Below are 23,726 nucleotides of genomic sequence, written 5' to 3'. Positions count from 1 at the left end.
TAAAGTTTTCAAAGGTACATTTTTATATTGTGATAAAATATATATTAAAAATTTACCAATTTAAAGATTTTTAAGTGTATAGTTCAGTGGCATTATGTATACTCACAGGGTTATGCACGTATCACAACCATCCTTCTCTAAAACAATTAAGCTTTTCCACATTGAAACTCTGTAACCATTAAATAATAATCCCATTTCCCCTCCCTCCTATCTCCTGGTAACCTCTATTCTACTTTCTGTCTCTTGGAATTTGATTATCCTAGGTACTTACTTAGCATAATGTATTAAGGTTTTATCCATGCTGTAGTGTATGTCAGAATTTGTTTTATTTTTAAGGATGAATAATATTCCATGGTATGTATGGATCACATTTTGTTAATCCATTTGTCCACTGGTGGACATTTGGATTGTTTTCACCTTTTGGCTATCAATTGTTTGTTCCTTTTGATGTCATTGTCAGTCACCAGTTTTTTCCTCAGACTCAAGTCATATTCTGATACCCTTTAGGAAAATAGGACATTTCATTTACAATAGTTAGGTTTAAACAGGCTGTATCAGTTTGCTGTCACACTGCTAAAAAAGATGTATCCAAGACTGTGTAATTATTTTAAAAAGAGGTTTAATGGACTCACAATTCCACATGGCTGGTAAGGCCTTACAATCATGGCAGAAGGTGAAGGAGGAGCAAAGGCATGTCTTACATGGAAACAGGCAAGAGAGTGTGGATGGGGAGCTGCCCTTTATAAAATCATCAGATCTTATGAGACTTATTCCCTATCACGGGAACAGCACAGGAAAAACCCACCCTCATGATTCAACACCTCCCAGTGGGTCCCTCACACAACACATAAAGATTATGGGAGCTATAATTCAAGATGAGATTTGGGTAGGGACACAGCCAAACCATATCAGATTACTTTTTATGTTTGGTCACAAGATCTAATTAATTATTTTCATGCATAGGATCTAAAGAGCAATTGTATATTTATCAACTGATGTGTTCAAATTTGGTCACTAGCTTAACATGTGTGTTTTTATGCATGTCACATGCATGTCTGTGTGATGATACATAGAGCCGTATTATGTATAATGTTAAAGCTTTATTATTGTCTGGTTAGGGAAGTAGTTACTATCCAGAAAAATGGTTTTCTAATGTGAAGCAGCATGTTAAATTTGATTTCAGTGAATTGAAAATTTTAAGATAAAATAGGAGTTGGGTTCCGATAAAAGGTTAGCATGCAACTAGACTCCATCTCCTACCAACCAAAGCAGAACATCTGGGTGGGTCCAATGCACTAATATTTTAAAGAAACTTTATATGTTTTAATATGCAGCTAGAATTAGGAACCTCTGAGATAAAATGATCCTCAGTTGGGGGAGCTAAGAGTAAACAATTGAAGGTAATTTTAAAAGGCAGTTAGGGCCTGGGGCATACTGAGATGAAGGGAAGAGAAATTTAGAATTATAAATAGCAAAAGATCCACTCAAGCTAGAAAAGATTAAGTATTCTTTTGGAGTTAGGAGTAGAAGAGGCATCAGTTACAAGGATAATTAATATCTAGATTATAAGGGGCTGCTATTATAAAATTTATACTAGAACAAAACCCATGAAAATAGTCTGAGGAAGTCATGAGGTGAGAATAAGATAAACAGGTAAATATTTAAGCAGACTATAGAGTTATGGAAATGTCATCAGGTCTCTTGATTGTGTTTATTTTGTTCCATTTAAACACTTGTCCTGAGGTTTATAAGTGAAACATGAAGTAATTTATCATCTAAGTTATTTTATATACAAAAGCATGGTGAATACACACACACACACACACACACAAACACACACACACACACATTTTTGTTAATAAGAACTTGTACCAACTAGAGCTCAGGAAATATTTGTTGATTTAATGAATCAATCTACTTAGAGTATGCATTTTCTTTTGTGCTACAGAAGTTGAGGCAATACAAATGAAACTAAAACTTCTGTGTGCTGATTACTTTTCTCAGTCTCCTTTTCTGAGAAATAGTAGTTTTTAAAATAATGTCATTTATTAATTTGCAAACTTCTTTAATAATAGCTGTACAAGCCAGGTGCGGTGTCTCATGCCTGTAATCCCAGCACTTTGGGAGGCCAAGAAGGGCGGTTCACAAGGTCAAGAGATTGAGACCATCCTGGCCAACGTGATGAAACTCTGTCTCTACTAAAATACAAAAATTAGCTGGGCGCGGTGGCATGTGCCTGTAGTTCCAGGTACGCGGGAGGCTGAGGCAGGAGAATTGCTTGAAACCGGGAGGCAGAGGTTGTAGTGAGCCGAGATTGCGCCACTGAACTCCAGCCTGGTGCCTGGCGCCAGAGCAAGACTCTGTCTCAAAAAAAAAAAAAAAAAAAAAAAAAAAAAAAATAGCTGTTCACTATAACTAGTGAAACAATAAAAACTGTTTAAAGAAAAAATTGATAATCTTTCCTGAGTCCTTTTTTTGTTTCCAACTCTGTGAAATAACCAATATGAAAAATATGGTATTAATTTTTTTTCTATAGCTTTCTTCATGTTCATATAAACATACAGAACATATTTACTAATAAATATTCATTACCCTGAAAATTATGGTCATTCTTCTCAGTTAACACCTATAGATATAATTCATTATTTTTTAATGGCTGCATTATCTTCACAACATGGATGTATCATCTGTCTATATCATATGATATACATGTAGCCAAATTCATCAAATCAATATACATTTTTACAAATTTTACTAAAAGCATTACTAAATTTTTACACAGGATGCTCAATAACAATGAAGACCTATCTGGTACCAGCTTCGGTGACTGAGAAAGAAAATTAGCAAGGTACTCCTAGTATTTTGCCCTCCAGATGGTCACTGACGAACAGGGGAGACATAACAGTGATTTTTTTTAAAATTTGAGAGAAACTTCTCAGAGACTTTATAGTAACAAATGCTTTTAAAGCAACTATTAAAAAAAAGTGATATATCACTAGCAATTAATTCTTCATTGTTTCCAAAGTATGATTAGTACTTGGTAGCAACAGAAGACTTCCCTATATGACAACTCAAAAACAAACCTCTAAGAGCTCAGATAAAGGACCTTACTCTTGAGACCTCAAAGTGATTTATATTTCCACTAATACTTCTATTGTAATATATTATATTGGTAAACTAGCCTTATTGCACGGAACTCTAAATATTTAATACTTCATATATATTATTTGACTTCTTTGCATAATATGTCTTTAAGATGGGAGAAAGTGCCCCCTACAGATAAGGAAAATGATCTTAAGATAAAACTGACAACACTCGTATCAAGTGTCCAGCTAACCCCAAGCTATTTCCTTTCAATTATACTTGCTGCCTCACTAGTGGTAAGTGCAATGATAATGTAGACAGTATTATGTCGTCAATTAGAGTCTCAGATAGCTTGATACAATCAGATCTTATTTAAAAACAAGAGCTTTCCATGCAAACTGTTTTCCTACTTCCTAAAAGGTTTGTGACTAAAATGTCACTGACAGGGTTTTTTAGGTGAGATGAGTCTAAGTTAGCTTACTGGGCAGCCAGAGTCTAGGCAGACCTCTCACACTTTCCAGTGCTACAAGAAGATGAGCAGATGCGGGGTTAGATGTGTAACCCATGTTCCTAGCTGTTCCTGCCAACCCTAACTTAGAGAAGAGAAGAGGACACTGATGGTAACAACGGCAACAATAACAATCTATCACTTATTGATTCTCTAACAAAGTCTTAACATATTCAAGTAATGTAAGCAAAGAACAATACAATGAAATTGTAGCAAAGGTTAGGAAAATTTTCTATGGTCAAGATAGTACATTTGCAAACAAGTAAAAGACCGTGTCAAAAATCTAAATCTTCTAATGCTCAGTAACTCTCTTGTCTGAGGCAATTTATTTTCCTACATCTTTGAAGACATTTTATTATAAAAGGTTATAACTGAGAATTCAACACTAATCAGAAGAGTGATCTTCATTCTGTATTCAGTGTCTCATGACCCCCTGAAAGAATCTCAGCTCAGCATGGCCTCCTCCCTTTTCCAGTTGACTCAGAGAATGGTGCTCTCAAACTGCCTTTTGGGATACATGAAGGGGTGCATTTACAGCCAAGTTGAAGTGTAACACTCTTTATTGTTCCTGAGAAACATGTGCTAATTCCCTAGAAATTTACGGTTTCAAAGAATCACAAGCTCCTGATTGCTTCTCATCAGTCTTGAAGAGATTAGATAAGCTTCCTTCCTCTTACAAAAAGGCTTTCTTCATTCAAAATTCCTCTGAGAACAAAACATTGAACCAGAATTGGATTTTTAACAAAATATTATAAGATTGTTGAAAACATTTTTTTTTCTCCTGAGGAGACCCAGCAATTCAAAAGATATATTAATGCACATTCTGATTTAGGGCTACTAGCGACATATTGCAAAGAGCAAGGTTGAGCCAAAGAACAAAGTCCCTTCTGCTAAGCAGGAAGGATGTTTTTTAACTGGCTTACTTTAGAAGACTTGAAGACTGCTAAGGGCTTTCACAGATAATCTCAGAAGTCAAAGCTCAAGAAGTAGGGGGAAAAAAGAACTACTGAGAACCCTAATGATAGCATTGCTTCTAATTACTGTAAAATTGTTATGTATACTGATGCCCCACATCCCATTCCTAGACTCAGATTATTATTCTACAGTGAGATCTGGTTTTAGAATACTTGTTTGAGTGTGTCAGTAATAGAAAATGACCTCTTCAGAAATGGGGGTATTTACATGCAGTACTCCTAAAATTGGTGCACATGAAAGGTAATTCAGGGTCATGTTTGCAATGGCACCCATCATCAACAGTGTTTCAACCCCTGTCCACCACTCTATCCTGGTTTTACCAAGACATTCACTTCATTGTAGTCCTCAGTGGTCTTTAGAAAACAGTGCTAGAAATTTATAAGTATGTTTGAATTTTCAAAGTTTTATTTTATTTTATTTTTTGAGATGAAGTCTTGCTCTGTCGCCCAGGCTGAAGTGCAATGGCTCGATCTTGGCTCACTGCAACCTCAGCCTCCTGAGCTCAAGCGATTTTCCTGCCTCAACCTCCCCAGTAGTAGCTGGGATTACAGGAACCAGCCACCATGCCCAGCTGATTGTTTTTTGTATTTTTTAGTAGAGATGGGGTTTCATGGTGTTGGTCAGGCTGGTGATCCACCCTTCTCGGCCTCCCAAAGTGCTGGGATTCCCGGCCTGAGCCACTGTGTCCGGCCCCAAAGTTTCACATTTTTACAACTGCAATAAGGCTGAGCACCTTCATAGGTCTTTACCTCTGATCACACTATAAGGCTTTAATTAAGTTAGTCTTAAGAAGGAAAATGTAAACCAAATCCCAATTATTAAACATTGGAATTATTCCTTCTTATTGGTCTAATAATTTTTTATTTCTCATTCATTTTTTGAAGGTTTTTTCAGTATTACCTAGGTTATTGGCAGTATTATATGCATATGATAGGGTGCTTGGAACAGGCACACAGTGAATCAAGATGATGCAGAAATGAAAGTTTAATGCTAAATATTTTACTAATCTTCCCAGTTCCCCATTTTTCAAAGGAGGAAACATATAGAGGACATAATATTTAATTCCAGCCATGACAACATAATTTAATTATAAAGCCAACCTCCCAACACACTCTGTTTTCGGGAAGTCTGTGACAGCAGGTTTTACAATTCTGCTTTGCCAGATGAGGTGTGTGAACCATGGAAAATGAACTAGCATCCAAGAGAAGAATAGACTCGGATGTGGTTAGAGTAATATGAAGAACACTTGCGGTCAGATAAATCAGAGTATGAATGCAGGCTCAGGCTTTTTTTCTCCTAATATGTATAGAGCAATGTAATCTCACTGAGCCTCAATTTCTGAAACTGTGAACTAAGGATTATGACATCAATCTACAGGCAGTGCTGTGAGAATTAAATGTGAGAGGGCATCTGCTAAATGTAACTATTTTTCTTATCCTCCTAAAGTTTTTTGGTCTTTTAGACATTTGGGCTATTAGAGAACTCATGACTTCTGTGACCACACAAGCTCAGGCAGTAACAAAATGCAACAGATTTAAAAACACCAAGCAGGAGATAGCAGAGTTTGAATCAGTTAGGTCTGATAGTAATACAAACCTCACTTACTGGCTTTGCAATTTTAGATGCTACTTAATCTTTCTGGAGCTCACTTTTTTCATTATAAAATGGAAATGATTCCCACTTTGCTGGGTGGTTGCTGAGTATGGTACAAGGATTACAGACAACTCTAAAAAAAAGTATCTGGTATATAAGGTAAATGGATTGTAATGTATATTGTTCAGATCTTTTATTAATAAAGGTTTGTGCATAGACTCATCTCCTGCAATTAATATTTCTTTTTCTACCCAAGACCTTGAAAGGGTTATGATAGGGGCTTTGATCACATATTAGATGGTTTGGCTGTGGTAATTTGGCTCCTGAGCATTGGGATTACAGTACCAGCCCTGCAATTAACTATTTAACTATGACTTGGATACGAATTCTACGCCTGAATTTTGTTTGTCTCCAAAAATGAAGAGGTTAGAATACATAATTCCTAAGGTTCCCTGCCACTATAATATTTTTTGGTTCCAGCGTCTTTTCACTGAGCTATAGCAGATAAATCCTCATATCTTTAGAGCTTAAGCTACTTCTCTATGGTTTAATTTCCACATTCCCTCTACTGCATTTCTTCTTTAATTGCAAGAGGGGATAATTTCTGTCACTTTGCAAACAAACCAATATTTCTATTCTGGCTTAGTGGCATACCAGGTTATTAATGCATCATACTTTAAAAAAGCCTGGATTGTTCTTCAATCCAGAATTTCAGTAATGTTGTAGGTAGTAATAATGAGAATAATGATGATTTATTTTCTATGCCTCCAGGTCCCTGGTCATTGCACATGATAAAATACACCAAAATTAAAAATGAGATTAAGGTTTAACAGATAAAAAATACATTCTAGGAACAAAACACATTTTTGGTGTGCACCTCTACATTATACAACAGGCACTTAAAAAATAAACAAAAATAAGAAATCCATTAACCAACAGAATTTTAATAATTATTAACTAGAAAGGAAAAAAATTAACTTGGCCTTATCTTAGAAGGCTGTCAGAGATCTCTGTTTATGAAAGTGATAAATATGTTTTGAAATATAAGACCTCAATTTCAGAAGTCCAAGCTCTTCTCAAACTCAGAGGTAAATCTTCAGGAAAGATTTAAAATAAATGTACGGATTTTATTAGCATGTGTATATTATCTACCTTTGAATTAATTTTGGTCTTGTCTTATTCTTTCAATTGGTATCAATTGGTATTTTTGTGTGTATCTACTATGTGCTTTCCCACTGCATTGAGCATAAAATTCAAATTCCTCAATCTGGCATTTCACTGACCACATCTCCAGCTATTCACCTGCTTTGCTCTGGCTACTCTGAAGTTCTTTTAGTTCTTTGATACAGAAAGTCTGCATTCAAAGCTTTGCATTTGAATACAGGATTTTGTATATGCAATTTCTATCTGGAGCTTTCTTTCCTCCCATACTCCCTTCCCTACCCCAAATTCTTCAAATGGCTGATATATTTTCTGTCCTTCAATTCTCAACTCAAAGAACACTCTCTGAGAATTCTGTCCTCAACACCCAATGGACAGTATAATAGATTTCCCCTACTGAATGTTGTCTTGCATACGTAACACTTTACGTGGACCCACAGTTTGTACTGTTGCAATTATGTTTGTATTTATTTCATGTCTAATTTCCTTAGGAGACTATAAATCTCTCTTTAGATGACGGTCTAAGGGATCATTTCCACATCCTAGTATTAAGCATAATTGAATAATGAATCAATGATAATATTGTGGTAGATTCAGTGAGGCTAAGAAATGTTAATTAAATATGGACTATTTCCTTAAAATTTTATTTCCTAGGAAGGGAATAAGGCATACATATAAAGTGTTACAAAATATAGGAAGTAATTCACGTCTCAATAAAAGTGTAGATGAGTACTGTATTAGTTTCTTAGAGCTGCTGTGACAAGTTACCAGAAACTTGTTGGCTTATAAATAATACCCTAACTTTTTATTATCTCACAGTTTTGGAGGCTGCAAGTCCAAAATCAAGTTGTCAGCAGGGCGACTACAGGTACTAGGTGAATTTGGTAGCTAGGGAAGAGTGGATTGTTTCTGGCCAAGTCAAGGAAAGAAGGATTCATGAATTTAATAGCATTAGAAGTGAACTTGGTAGGATGGACTGGATTTGCATATGAAAAATTGAACGACGGACATTCCAGATGCTGGAACAATATGAATAAAATGAGTGAGGGAACTTGGCCTGAGTGTATAGTACATACAACTAGGTAGGTGACAATTAACTAAGAAATGGGAGTACAGTTAGATTTTAGGATGTCATGAATATTGATTAGGGATTGTTGTACATACAATTATTTAAAGTTTTGTCTGAACAAACACAACATAATCATAGTGCTCCTGTTTCAGGAAAGTTAATGGGGCAGCAGTGTTTAGGATAAGCTGATCTCCCTGCTCCATCTCTTCCAGTTGGGAGATTTTTACAAGCAAGAGAAGATAAAATCCTGACTAAAACAGAGTTATCAAAGTAAGAGAATAAATAAGACTTGTCCACTTACTGTACACCTAGGAGGAAGAGGAGGAAAGAATGATATATTTTGAATAAAGATGTCCTAGAGAATAGGAGTTAGAAAAATTAGGATAGTTGAAAGGAGGACGATTTTTAAGTAGAAGAATACATTTAGTTTTAATATACTGACTCAGAGAAATTAGTGTGATTTCTAGTTGAACATTTAAATAAGGATGTTGGAAATACAGGACTAAAGTTTTGAAGACATATCAGGACTGGAGATATAAATTTCTAAATTATCTATAGTGAAATAATTGATGTCATGTAACTCTGAGAAGCTCTGTCAAATCATGAGAAGAGTATGAATGTGGAGTATGACAGGTGTGTTCATATCCTGTATCTACTATACCTTTTGTATGACCTGCGACAAATTGCTTAACTCCATTATTTTCCCATAAATAAGGAGGAAAATAATACTATCCCTTAATTAGGATTACATGAGTTAAATACTTAAAAGCTCATATTTAAGCTGCTTTTATATTTTGCGGCATAATTCTCCATAAGAAATACATGTTTTTGCCATCTAGTATCTTAAAAATATGTGATGTGCTTTTAAAAATATTTATTTTTGGCCGGGTGCGGTGGCTCATTCCTGTAACCCGAGCACTTTGGGAGGCCGAGGTGGGCAGATCACGAGGTCAGAGGATTGGGACCATCTTGGCTAACACAGCGAAACTCCGTCTCTACTAAAAATACAAAAAATTAGCCAGGTGTGTTGGCAGTCACCTGTAATCCCAGCTACTCAGGAGGCTGAGGCAGGAGAATAGCTTGAACCCAGGAGGTAGAGGTTGCAGTGAGCCGAGATCATGCCACTGCACTCCAGCCTGGTGACAGAGGGAAACTCTGTCTCAAAAATAAAAAATAAAAATAAATAAATGTGTGTGTGTGTGTGTGTGTGTGTGTGTGTGTGTGTATTTACTTATTTATTTTCCTTTGATTCTAGTACATGTGATCTTTTAAATTTTCATGACCTATTAAAGGGTTGTAACCCACACTTTGGAAAACTGATCCTCCCATACATTATGGTTTTCATCCAATTCCTCCTCTAGTCACTGGCCTCAACAAGCTTTTTTTTTTTTTTTTGAGCTAGGGTCTTTCTCTGTTGCCAGGCTGGAGTGCAGTGAGGCGATCTTGGCTCACTGCAACCTCTGCCTCCTGGGTTCAAGCGATTCTTGTGCCTCACCCTCCCGAGTAGCTGGGACTACAGGCACATGCCACCATGCCCAGCTAATTTTTATATTTTTAGTAGAGACAGGGTTTCACCATAATAGCCATAATGGTCTCATTTCTTGACCTCGTGATTCACTTGCCTTGACCTCCCAAAGTGTTGGGATTACAGGCGTGAGCCACCGTGCCCAGCACCCAACAAGCATTCTATGTTGAAATCATATCACTACTATTCAATGTTCTCTTGACTTTCATTTATTACTCTCTCTTCATAGGCTTCTTGCTAGTATCACATTATTCCTTTATGGCCTAGAAAAAATGATAACCATTTACTTCCTCTGCTATACCATATAACATTTTGTGTAGCCGGGCGCGGTGGCTCAAGCCTGTAATCCCAGCACTTTGGGAGGCCGAGGCGGGTGGATCATGAGGTCAAGAGATCGAGACCATCCTGGTCAACATGGTGAAACCCCGTCTCTACTAAAAAACTACAAAAAATTAGCTGGGCATGGTGGCACGTGCCTGTAATCCCAGCTACTCAGGAGGCTGAGGCAGGAGAATTGCCTGAACCCAGGAGGCGGGGGTTGCGGTGAGCCGAGATCGCGCCATTGCACTCCAGCCTGGGTAACAAGAGCGAAACTCCGTCTCAAAAAAAAAATAAATAAATAAAATAAAACATTTTGTGTATAAGAAAGATGTGTTTTTCCCAGATAACGTATGAATTCCTTAATAACAGAAAATAGGTGTCATTTATCGGTATATTTTGGTAAAATGTTTTGTTCACAGGAGGCAAGGGATATTAATTCATTATTATAAGAAAAAAAGAGAAGAGGTTTGAAGAGAGAACTTTGTTGAACATTCACATCTAGGACCCTGCTGTGGTATCCCCATGTCTTGATTCCCCTTTTTTCTCTATATGTCAAAGCTTCCATGGAATTTTAAAAGGCAGAACATTGTCTCTCTGTCTTTGAGGCAAAAAGACTTAGCCACTAACTTTTAGTACATGGAGGACAGAAGGAAGGCCTAGATGGGTTAAAATAAAGGAAGAAACTAGAAAGTGTCCAGAATTTAGCTTTGGGTAAAATAATAGAAAAGTTCTTACTGTTGCCTCTTTGAATTGGTAAATGACAGAATCCAATGAAAGCAATGTGAACAAATTACCAGAGCAAATAATTCATTTAAAAATATTAAAGCTTATTTCCTTTTTTTCGGACACTGGAAAACTTTTCTCTGGTGGAATGACCCCTGGCAATAGTGACATTCTGACACCATGCATGGTGTACTCTCTTGGGAAGTTTGAATTCCATGTCACAATGGCTCTGTTCAGATTACTGGTTTCATCATGCCTGTAAGCCCAATTAATTACTGAAGTTTCTAATGTTCTTATGTCCGCTTTGTAAATCATCATAAAGAATATTAAGTCAACCAAAGAAATTTGCCTCTATAGGACTTGTTGCTCAACCAAAGGGATGATATCAGGAAAAATAATAATTTAAAAAACCCTCTTTTGATAACAGCCAATGTCTTCAGGATACTCTTTTATATATGAATTTTAGATTCTGATGAAGGGAATTACAGTTTAACAAGTCTCAAAAAATGAGCCCAAGGCAATTTGCTCCTTAGGAAACACTGCTTAGACCCTGACTGCGGAGGAAAGGTTGAAGCTTCAGACTGTAAATTCAGACTGGAATTCAGATCGACTACCACGTCTCTAGGTCTCTAAGCATGATCCGTGATGGTGGTCAGTAGGTTTGTGTAACCTGTGTGCCCCACCCTGTGCCTCAATTTACTTATTTCAAAATGGAGTGATTAGACTTTGTTTCTTACATCCTTTCCCACTATAATGTTTGGTGATGCTCTGCTCTTATATTCCTTTCACCTAATCTTTTTAATCTTAAAAAATATAAAATGTTTTTATAAAATTCTTTGATGTTCTTAAATGTTATTTAACATGATAACAGTACAATTCACTAAGCCTAAATTTCATGATTTTAATATTGCCTCAGAGGCCAAGTTTTATGAGAGCCTTAATTTGCATCACCAGAAGCTCATTTAATAAAAATGAAAGAATCCCTTTTGTAAATAAATTTTAAAAAGTGATGGTGGGGAAGAGGGAGAGAGAACTGTATGCAAAAAAAAAAAAAAAAAAAAAAAGCAAACAAACAAACAAAAAACCAGAAAACAGAACTTAGAAGGTGTCAAATGGTTCTGAGTTCTAAAGGATACTGTGGTTACATTATTATTATACATAATACTGTGATTAAAAAGCTGGTGCTAGCTTTTTATGCACTAAAAATACATTCTGCTAATGGTTCCTTCCCAAATTCCTGGACTCTTGACCCAATATTTGTTATACCACTGTCCTTTTCCCCTGAAACAAAATCTATCAGTAAGACAAACTGAGGTAACAAAGTATCATCTACCGTGGAATCGGGCACATTTATCTGTGGAGTCAACTCTAGTGTGTGGGATATAAAATACACAACTTAAATGGAGAACTGCTGAAGAACATTTCATAGGTGAAAAGGATATGATATGAATGGGAAATTCTCACTTTAGTTGGGAAAAAGAAGTGCAGAGTCAATGAGGTAAAGGGCTGGGAGTTGGATTCCTGGTATGATATGATAAGCAGAAAGGTTGTTTTTGGCAAATTCCTTTATCACTTCTTCCTGACTGTAAAAAACCATATTCAACCCCTGTTTATAATAAATATTCTCTGACAGAATGAACCCTGCATTTCTGACTTTTAAAAAGTTTTTTTAATTAAAGTAATAATGGCTGTTTTATGATTACCTTGTGCCAAGGGTTAGGAATTACAAAAATGAGTAAGAAAGAGCCCCTGCTCTTAGAGACCTTACTGTCTATGGTTTTGAACTGTTGTAGTTATGACAAGAGTTAACAATAACCATCATTTATTCACTCATACCAGCCAAGTGCCGTGGTCAGTGGGCAACATACACAAACTGCCAAAGTCCCCTTCATCTCACCGGATGCAATGACAGTGCTCTGTCCATGAATCATCTCTCAACAAAAATGAGCTTAGCAGGAATTCAGACCATAGACAGACATATAAGCAACTCCAGAACTGCCCACTGTCAACACACAAGAACTACAGTCAATAAAGAGTTCAGTGAACTAGAGTGAAAAATGAGAGCAATTGTCTGAATCACCTTTAGTGTACTCTGTTGGGGGCTGTGACACTCTAAAAACCACGGTGCAGTAGACTCCACATCTGGCATTCCAACAACGGAAGGTTAAGTGTTTTAAGACTCCTTAGCGAAAGAACTTGCAATACATTAAACTGTAAAACTGAGGAAGACATCATAAGCTTCTGGATTTTATTACCAAAATGTACATTTTGATCTAAAATTAAAAATAAAAACAGATTGACTTTCCTTGTAGTATTTCACAACCTTTGAGTGCAGCATTAAAAATGCTTTTCTTTTTTTCTTCACCAACTATAAGCTTCTGTTTTCTTACCCTGGGCGTCTGAATCTTTTATATGCTTGGGTTCTATTCACTGCCTGTTATTCAGACGTTGAAATCCCAAATGTTAATTGTTCTTCCAAGTACATTGACAAAACAGCAGCTAAATAAGGGTAGACCAGACTGTGGTAGACTCTGACATGCATTTATGGAACAATGGGGCTCTGAGAGACAGCCTTGTAGCTCACGGGAAGACATAAGATGTGCTATTTTGACTGCTTCGTAGCAGAATGGGGAACACACGCACACAAGGGAATTATGCATTTTACTTAGTTTTGCCCAAAGTCCTCAAGGCAACAGAATCTTGTGATGTCATCATGAACTTTCTTTCTCTCCATTTCCATTGACACAAAGGCTAAAAATTTCTAATGACATCACAAAGGGGAAAATGAAATCTACTTTGATTCCACAGAAATCTTTTACCTTCAGTGAGACTAGTGAAAAAAAAAAAAAAATGCAAGAATCTTTCCAGACAGGGTGCAAGTCACTGTGCTCATGCACAGTGGGTGACACCCTCCCTAATGAAATTCAAACCAGCCAAAAGAAAGGATTCACAATTTAGGTTGGATAAAAAAGACATACTGAATATTGAGACCAACAACTTTTTTTTTTTTTTAAGAAGAAAACCATTTAAACATATATTTCTTCGGGGACATTCAAATTTTTACTCATGTCTGGTTACTATGTTACCAATGTTTTTGTTCTTTTTTGGGTTGGTCACAGAAACACAGAAGAAGGTACAGGAAGCTTTGACTTACAGGAATACAGTGCAGCTCAATCTTTTGTTTTTAAGGTGCAGTGATTTCAGTCTCTAAATGTAACTTCAGGCAGTCTGAAAAGAAACAGGTTAAAATCTCTTTCAGTTATAATTGGTATTTCAGATTTAATTAAAAATTAAACTTTCATAATGTTTCACCATCCAAAGCAATGCATTATCAGTCAAGCGTGGCTTTTCTTTTTTTTTTTTTCCTTAACAGAAAAAAAAAAAAAAAAAAAAAACCCTCTTCCCAGAGTAGTTTTTTAATGAAAAGAAAAGGATCTAAAGAGGAGAAAAAAAGCAATTCTGAAAAACAAAATATGCCTCCATGTTAAGGACTTCATAATGATATGACTAGAAACTCAATGTTTCTGAATTTTAGCTATATTCTAATTTTTTAAAATAAATTCATAAACTATTTCACAGCCTAAAGATTACAGAAAATATAAGTTCAGAGAATAAAAAAGAAAATTTATGGATCTGGATACACATATTAAAGGGAAATTATAACTTCAAATAGAATTGTAAAAAATGCTAGATCTGCTACTTTTCAGTGACTGAATTGTTGGTGAGATAGATGGTGAGGCAGGGCTAAATGAACATATTTAACAACACAAAATGGCCATTGAAATGTACTGTATTATGGGTTTAGCGTGCCCCATTTCACATCATATTGTACATCTTGTCACAGGCAGGCACTGCTGTTTGAAGCAGCACAGGAAGACCAAGAGAGTCTGAACCAGACTCCCTGGTTTAAATAAGTGTAACCACATTGTTTATTTTTTAAATATGCACTTTTAATTCTAAATTAAGTAAGAATCCAGGCATTAAGATCTACAAATATATCATAAATATTGGGCTTAAAATATTATACTATTTTTTCAATCATTTCTTTCTTCAAACAACACCATATATAAAGATAATAGTATTTTAAATTAAAAAGACATACACTAGAATTAAATCATCCTTACTTTTAGCTTTCAAAAACTGATACAAAGGGATTTAGAAAAATTTGGTTTTTAAAATATAAAATGAGGTAACATAATTAGCTTTCTTTCATTTTACAGCATAGCAGAATACTTTCTACATATTTGTAACACTAAACGTCGTATGTTTATGTCCAATTTCACATTAGTGCAAGGTAGTATTTTAACATTTCCCCATATAAGAGCATAATCACAAATCACCCCTGAAATTGTACTATTATTAGAAAGCATACGTAGGTCTTATTTGTGATTCCTGTTTTCCTTTTCTCTTGAACTGTATAGAGGAATATTTTGGGTAATATGTCTATTTGATGTACATAGATTTTAAATGTAAACATGCTCAGGTTCACACTAAATTACTCATGAATGAGATTAGATTTAAAAAAAAATCACTGACATCGACTAACTAAACTTTTCCCCTCCTCTCACATGCCTGAATTAGGCTAAAAATGAACCAGCGTAAAGGCAGGAATTATGGAGGCGTCACCAGGGACAACTGAATGAGAGGAGGGGAGTGCACATATTTCCTTATAAGGCAGCAAAACATTCATAAAAGAAACTGACAAAAATAACTTGTGCTCAGAAATTATATGAGATATAACATAAACATATTGAGTAACAATAATCTCTGAAAAATGATTCAGAAATGTAAAAACTGCCCACTGCCCACCTCTGGATAAATCTGAATTACCAACTGGCATTGTTGTACTCACCAAGAAAATATGGTTAGTGAAATGGATTCATTCTCTAGTTTAGACATGAAAAGGTGATAGAAACTAGGCTGAATATTTACATATAAACTATTTAACTAACAACTACTAGTAGTTTAATTCAATCAGTCAGGTTTCCTTTTCCTCAATTCGCCAGATGTTGAATGAACTATCAGCTAAAAATAATTAAATTAATTATATGAATACATGGTCAGTGGACAAATTTTCATTTCCCCTCTCCCCCATGCCATTTCTCCTTCTCCTCTTTGATCTTTTTCTTCTATTTCTGCCTGTTACTTCTCCACTTTCACTTTCTTTCTTATTCATTTTTCCTTCTTTTTTTTCTCTTGGTGAGGGTAATGAAGCTCAAAAATAGCATCTTGTATCCTGTTGAGGGAAACTTGATCACAACTATCCTTCCAGATGACAAACTCATTCTTAAATGTCTGTTTCCCAATCCAAAGAAAACACAGCAATTGAAAAAATAGAGACTCAACATCACTTACCACTACCAACACCACCTCTTTCAATTCCCATGCTGTATTCATCACGAGAACTGAAATTTATTTACATTATACCTAACCTCAAATAGGACCACAAATAAGACTAATAACAGGACCATTTTGTGGCACTCAGGCAAACGGCTGGGCGAAACAGATGGATCTTACTTTGCGCCAGGACTCGAAAAATATAGTCGCCAACTCACTGTTGGCGACTACATATCTTGGCCCAAAGATGGACCTGGAAGTGGGACCAGTTGTCTTTGATATGAATAGTGCTCCTCTTCTTATCTCCTCATGAACAAATCAGTAACTCTGTCACTATTTAGTGTGGTTATCAGGTAGAAATTGCTTAAAAGACTGGTCATCAAGGAAGTGAAAGATGAAGGAACAGAGTCAGGACAAATACCTTATTTTTGGTACTTTTGTCTGTTTTCAACTTTGTTTTTTTTTTTTTTTTTTTTAAATTCAATTTCACTACTGTATACTGAACCCACCTTTAAAATAGATTTACAAAGTATGTATCATCAATAAGAAAACTTCTTCTGGCATTTTAGGTTCCAAAATCTGTTAAAATTTTCAGTCACATGGATCAATCTGTCATTATTAAAATTGACTACCAGTGTCAGACTTCTTTAACCAGAACAAAACTATGTAAGGCTTTACAGATTACAATCAACATCCAGTGATACACTAAGAAACAGCTCAGTAATCAATGCAAATTACAAAATCCGGAAGAATGGCTCTCTGGCAAAGACCGTTTAGCAAAAGAGTTGTACATTCTGCACTCCTTAAAGATTCTGAATGGCTTTTCAGAGAAGTAGCAAATGCATTATATTATAGTAACCTATCCTGTAAGTCACAAGGCCATAAACAAAGCCTCTAGTCAATAAAAATAAAAAAATTAAAAAATTAAAAAAAACTGAAGAGGGGTGAGAACTATAGATCTTACCATTGACTACAAACAAAGGGCTGCTTCTGATCACATTCTACATTTTAAAATCCTCACACAGAGGAGTTTTGATATCACCAGGTTACAGAACTTCAAGGAAAGAACAACAAAGCATTCCAGCTTAGGAAGTCTATGTTAATTCAGGCACTTCTCTTATTGCTCTTCCAACTATTCAGTACTGATTGTATCTTGCTCAGGTTGCTTTTGTGAGTTCACTCATGTCTCTATGATTTATTTATTCAGACATTGTACAGATTTGATTTTTAAGAGACAGGCTTGTTTATGGTCAGCATAGAAGGATAATTATACTTTAATTTTTATTTTAGATTTTTTTTCTTTTCACTATTTAAAAACTTTTTATTATAAAAAATTTCAAATATATGCAAGAGTACAGAACAAAGCAAAATGAACTCTCTTGTATCCATCACCCATAGTCAATTTTTTTTCCAATTATATTCTCACCTACTTTTTCTTCCACGAGACCATCTGAAAGACAATTCCAGATATCTTATTATTTTGTGCATGAATACTCTACTATGTGTTCCTGAAAGATGACAATCAATCATAATTAATATCATTCCACATCAAAAATAATAGTAATTCTTTAATGTCATTAAATATCCTGTCCATGTTAAATGATTGACTTTTAAATGGTCATTTCCTTTTACAGCTGGTTAGTTTGAATCAGGATCTAAATAAGATCTGCACATTATATTTGAGTAATAATTATCCTTTAATCTGTACATTCTCCATTTTCTTTTTAAAATTTTAACTTTGTATTTTGGACCAATTTTAGAATTATGGAAAAGCTGTCATGATAGAACAGAGAGTCCCCATATTTCCTTCACTAGCCTCTTCTAATGTTAATATCTTACGTAACCATGGTAAATTTGTCAAAACTAAAAAATTAACATTGATACAATACTATTAAACTACAGACTTTATTCAGATGTCATCAATTTTTCCATTAATATCTTTTTTCTGTTCCAAAAATCTAATCCAAAATACCATACTGCATTTTAGTTGCCATGTCTCCTTAGTCTCTTCCGATCTGTGATAGTTTCTTAGTCCATGTTTTCCATGACTGATAATTGTGAAGACTAGTGGTCAGATATTTTGTGAAACATTTCACGACTTTGTCTAATCCCATAACTAGATTAGGATTACAGGTTTTAGAGAAGAATACAAAAGAGGTGATGTGCTCTTCTTATAATATCAGAGGTATGTGATAACAACATGATATCTCTGGGTATATTAACTTTAGTCGCTTGCTTAAGAGAGAATCTGCCAGGTTTCTCTATACTTCTCTTAGTTTTAATAAGTATAATTTCATTTGTTAACAATTTATTGAGATATAATTTATATAACATGCAATTCACTCTTGTTACATGTGCATCTCAATGACATTGCTAAATTTAGAGTTGTATAACCACCACAATCCATTTTACCCTTATGATCCAGCAATAACACTTTAAGGTATCTAAGAGAAAAAAAATGTCCACACAAAGATTTGATTTTATGTGAATGTGCATGGCAGCATTATTCATAATAGTAAAAAACTGGAAACAATTCAGATGTCCATCTGTGTGTGGTGGGGGAGGTGTATGTATATCAGAATTTTCTACACACAGGATTAATATTGTTGGCAAATAAATAATTTTATTTTTTACTTTCCAATCTGTATGCCATTGATTGTTTCTTTCTGGTGTGTCCACCCTTTTCTTTTCTTCCCCTTCTTCCTGCTTCCTTTTTTTTTTTTTTTCGCCTTTTCTCTAATTTGTTTCTCTCTTTCTTGTATTTATGATTCTGGATTCAATCTTCAATACAATGTTGAAGAGAAGACATAAGAACTGACACCTTGACTGTTTTCCAATCCTAGGATTATATCAGTCAGGTTTTCATCATCATATACATTAGTTATAAGCTCTTCATAGATGTCCTTTGTCAGATTACAGAAGTTCCCTTTTATTCCTTTTGTTGAAAGTTACATTACACATGGATATTGAATTTTCTTAAATGTTTCTGTACTTCTATTGAGATGGTCATGTGTTTTTTTCTTTTATTCTATTAATATGGTATTTTATTCTATTAATATGGTATATTGCACTAATTAATTACTGGATGTTGTTAGGTGAAATTTGCATTCCTAGGATAATTCCTAGGATAAATCCTCTTTGCTTTTCTACTTTGCCACACTTGGTTTGTGAATATTTTGTTGAGATTTGGTATCTATATTCAGGAGGGAATCTGGTCTGCAGTTTTTTTTTCATTGTGATGTCTTTGTCTGGCTTTGCTCTCAGTGTGATACTGTACTTGTAGAAATAATTGAAAAATGACTTTTCTTGCTCGATTTCTAGAAAAATTTGTGAAAGGTTATTATTATTTATTCATTAAATATTGGATAGTATTCGTCAGTGAAGCCATCTACACCTAGGATTTTCTCCTATCTATAAATTGTATAAATTATATCTCTTTACTATTATGAGTCTGTTCATATTTTCTGTTTCCTCATGAGTCAGTTTTGGTAATTTGTGCATTTCTAAGATAGCCCATTATGTCTAGTTGCCTAATTGCTAACACTTGCCTAATTGCTAACAATTGTCTAATTTGTCAAGCAATGACAATTGAGGCCAACCAATGATCAGTCACAGGTTGTACTTCTAACTGTCAAGCAATGAAACAAATAATATAACCTCATAATCATTCTCATTTCTATGGGGTTGGTAGTGATACTTTCTCATTTCTGATTTTGGTAATCTGTTACATTCTCTCCTTTTTCCTTGATAAGCTAGGAAAAACTAAATTTTGGTTGATCTTTTCAAAAAACTAAGTTTTGGTTTCATTAATTTTTCCTATTATTTTCATTGTCTATTTCATTGATTTCTATACTTATCTTTATTACTTCCTTCCTTCTGTTTAAACTGAATTTAGTTTTATGTTTATATTATGTCTATACTTACCAACACAATGACATGATGAGGTCTTTTTGTTTAGGTGAATTTTAGTTACTTTGTCATTTCATTTCAACTTAAAGGATTTCCTTCAGTATTTCTTGTAAGGCAGATCTACTAGCAGTGAATTGTCTCAGTCTTTGTTTATTTGGGACATATTTATTTTATATTCATTTTGTAGAAAAATTAAATATAAAATTCTTAAATGACATTTTCCCTTTTTTTTTTTTCCCTTCAGCACACTGAATACATTATCCCTCTGCCTTCTGGCTTTGTTTCTAATGAGAAGTAAGCTGTTTATTATAGAGTTATTTTCCTGTATCTAATAGTCTTTTTTTTTTTTTCTTGTGACTGTTAAAATTTTCTCTTTTTCTTTTCCTTTCAAAAGTTTGACTATAATGTATCTGTGTACAGATCCTTCTTGTGTTTATCCTACGTGGAGTTTTTGAGCTTCCCAAATGTGTAGATTAATCACATTTGGGAAGTTTTTGGCTATTATTTCTTCAAATATTTCTGAGCCCTTTCTTTTTTTCCTCTTCTTCTCTACCATATGTTAGTATGCTTGATGGTGTCTCATGGGACTCTGAAGCTCTGTTCATTTTTTCATTTTTTTTCTCTTCAAATCAGACTATTTCTATTAATTGATACTCAAGCTCACAGTTTCTTTATTCTGCTATCTCAAATATTCTGTTGAGACCCTCTTGAAAACTTTTTATTTTTGTTATGGTATTTTTTAACTCCAGAATTTTTGTTTCTTTTAAAATAACATTTATCTTTATATTGATACTCTCTATTTAAAGACTAATTATAGTAATACTTTAATTATTTAACATTATTTCCTATTATTTGAACATATTTATAACAGTGCTTTCAACTCTTCACTAAGTTTAACATCTGTTATCTCCACTTAAACCCAGGTATAATTTTTTTTTCCTACAGTTTAACTGCTTTTTAAATTGTGTATGAGTCATACTTCTGTTTATTACATGTCTCATTTTTTTCTGATAAATTGACATTTTATATGGTATATTACAGCAACTCTGACTTCTGATTTTTCCCTGTTGAGGGTTGTTTCTGTTATTGCTGTGTTTGTTTGTTTAGGACTTAACTCTGTGTAGTCTCTCTTCCTCATGCGGTGCCACTGCTTATGTTTCTACTCAGCTTGTATAATTTCCATTTTCATTTTTAAGCTAGGACTTTTCCCTGCGTTAACACAGGTTAGTGGTCAGCCAATGTTTAGTCACAGGTTGTGTACTTAAACACCTAGGGCCACTATGCTAACACCTCTAGTTGATATATACGTGGGGCGGCGGCGGGGGGGTGGCAGCTTGAAGAATGCACTCAAAGTTCAGGCAGTTTACAAGTTGTTTTTTTTTTTTAATTTTTACCTTCCATTTGTTCTCCTGTATCTTCTCTCTGTGTGCCCAAGGCCTCAGGTTCAGCTAAGGATAAGTGGACCTTTTGGTCCTTCTCTGGTCTTCCCCAGGTATGTGTACAGCCTTTCAGGCCACTAGGGATATGTGGTAGCTTACCACGGTTCACTATGACAGTCTTCTTTTTCAATTCTCGCTGCAAAATTTCTGGCCAATCTGCCAGTCCTTCTCTACTCTGAATTGTAACTTCAGGCTAGATATGATGTTTATTCACCCTGCTTGTTGGCCACTGAGATTGTCACTGTTTTGACCACAGCTATGGGCATGGGGTTTTTCTATATTCTGCTCCATCAAATTATCAAATCACCCCCTTTCAGCAGTGAAGTTGTGGGTTTTTATGACTTGTCCTGCCCTGGCAGAACTATTGATCCAATGGGGCTGTGGAGAGGGGTAATGGGAAGAAGCAATCCTGGCTAAAACACTGTGGGCTCCTAAATATTCTAGTTGTCCCAACATAATTTTTAATTTGGCCCCTTTCGCTCCCAAAAGTATCTAGCTTCTGTAATATAATTTATGACGTTTTTCTCTATAGTTTGCATAAACGACTTATGCCATTAAGTCTTTGCCTAATTCTTTTCTTAGTAATGCAGGAAATCAGGGGACTAGTTGCAGGTGTGCATGCATGTGGGGTGGGAGTGAGAGTGGGGGGAATATAACACCATTGAATGAACATTTTCATAATGGTTACATGTGTATAGAAAATCTTCAACTGCCCCTCCTACTATATCTCTAGAAACTTTAACAATTTGGGGGAATTAAGAATTTCTAGGGAAGTATGAGATATAGGGATAAGGTTACCAAAATTCTCCCACTGGAGATAAATAGTTTTGCCTCACTTTGTAGAGTGTGGAGAAACCACTCAGTGAGAAGGACTAGAATTACTTTGGTTAATAATGAATTGCCAAGAACTTTAAAGCTGGAATGAGTTGGAATAAACCTATTCCAAGCAACTGTAAAGAATGTGTCATTTAGACTTAATCATATACAAAATAATAGCTCAGAGATCTAAGCAGGTCCAAATACTTACTTGGATCAGGTTAGTGTTTGCCAGCTTATTTTCTCACAGATTCCTGTGCTCACTCAGGTTATACTTCCTTAAGAACATACAAAGGGAATAAGCTGCTTTTGGAACTCAAATAATTTGGAAATCAGAAAGTTCCCATATAGATGCAGAGAATAATATTTACTATAGAAATATCTTTTCCTTTACATGTTGATCCACAATAAAGTTCCCTTGAGAATAGACTCTCTAGAGCATTTAAATTATGAACAGGTTTATGAAATAACTCCTATCACATGAAAAGAAATAAACATATAGTATCTGCTTTTAGGAATTATCTAAACTTATATTTTTCTTCAGAGACTGAAATAGATGAAAAAATCAGCAAACTTTGTTTAGGAGAAACTGAGAATGTAGAAAGCATTAACTGTGAATATCTTACGGATATTTTTGGATTAACATAATACTTAACTTTTACAAAATGTTGAATAAATAAAAGAATTCACCAAGCTTCATTTCATTAAAGTGCCATAACCTTTAATTTAGGAACCTGTAATAGTAAAGATTACTGTTTTTGTTTGGAAAACAAGGAATCCAATCCATGAAACAAAACCCTGAAACATCACATACATTGCTTAAAGATGTAAGTCCGAAGATGGAGTATGTTACGGAACTCCATCACCCTGTTGTATAAAATTATCAATAAGGCAATATCCAGGCTACAATGAAAAAGAAACTTGAATCCTCGAACACCTATTGTGTATATATTAGAGTGGATTCAAAATAAACATTTAAATAGATTTTTGTTCCTATGGAATGGTATTTTTCCAGCCAATCTCTCAAGCAGTTGCTTTTATTAGGTTTTGCAATTTCTATAAAAGGATATCAACCCTATCCCAACTTGATTACTATTTCTGCTATTAATTAACAAAAAAATAGGCTGTGCATGGTGGCTCAAGTCTGTAATCCTAGCATTTTGGGAGGCTGAAGTGGGCAGATCACTTGAGTCCAGGAGTTTGAGACCAGCAGGGGCAACACAGCAAAATCCCGCCTCTACAAAAAAATGTGAAAATTACCTGGGC

At 34.9% G+C, this 23,726-nt stretch overlaps 1 protein-coding gene across 4 annotated transcripts in view; it reads right to left on the bottom strand.

The window, feature by feature from the left end:
• ZBTB20 (zinc finger and BTB domain containing 20) overlaps positions 1 to 23,726 on the bottom strand; it is a 796,445-nt gene that overhangs the window by 450,895 nt on the left and 321,824 nt on the right. For all 4 annotated transcript variants that reach the window (XM_032299329.1, XM_032299328.1, XM_032299331.1 and 1 more), the window contains one exon: positions 14,114 to 14,187. The gene's annotated coding sequence lies outside the window, so the exon portion shown is untranslated. The remainder of the gene's footprint in view (positions 1 to 14,113; positions 14,188 to 23,726) is intronic.

This window comes from Sapajus apella, unplaced genomic scaffold (genome assembly GCF_009761245.1).
Source record: "Sapajus apella isolate SASKATOON/1434 unplaced genomic scaffold, GSC_monkey_1.0 scaffold40, whole genome shotgun sequence".
Lineage (NCBI taxonomy): Eukaryota > Metazoa > Chordata > Mammalia > Primates > Cebidae > Sapajus > Sapajus apella.
Note: the sequence above shows the minus strand (reverse complement) of the source record. Positions and strands in the feature narration are given on the sequence as shown.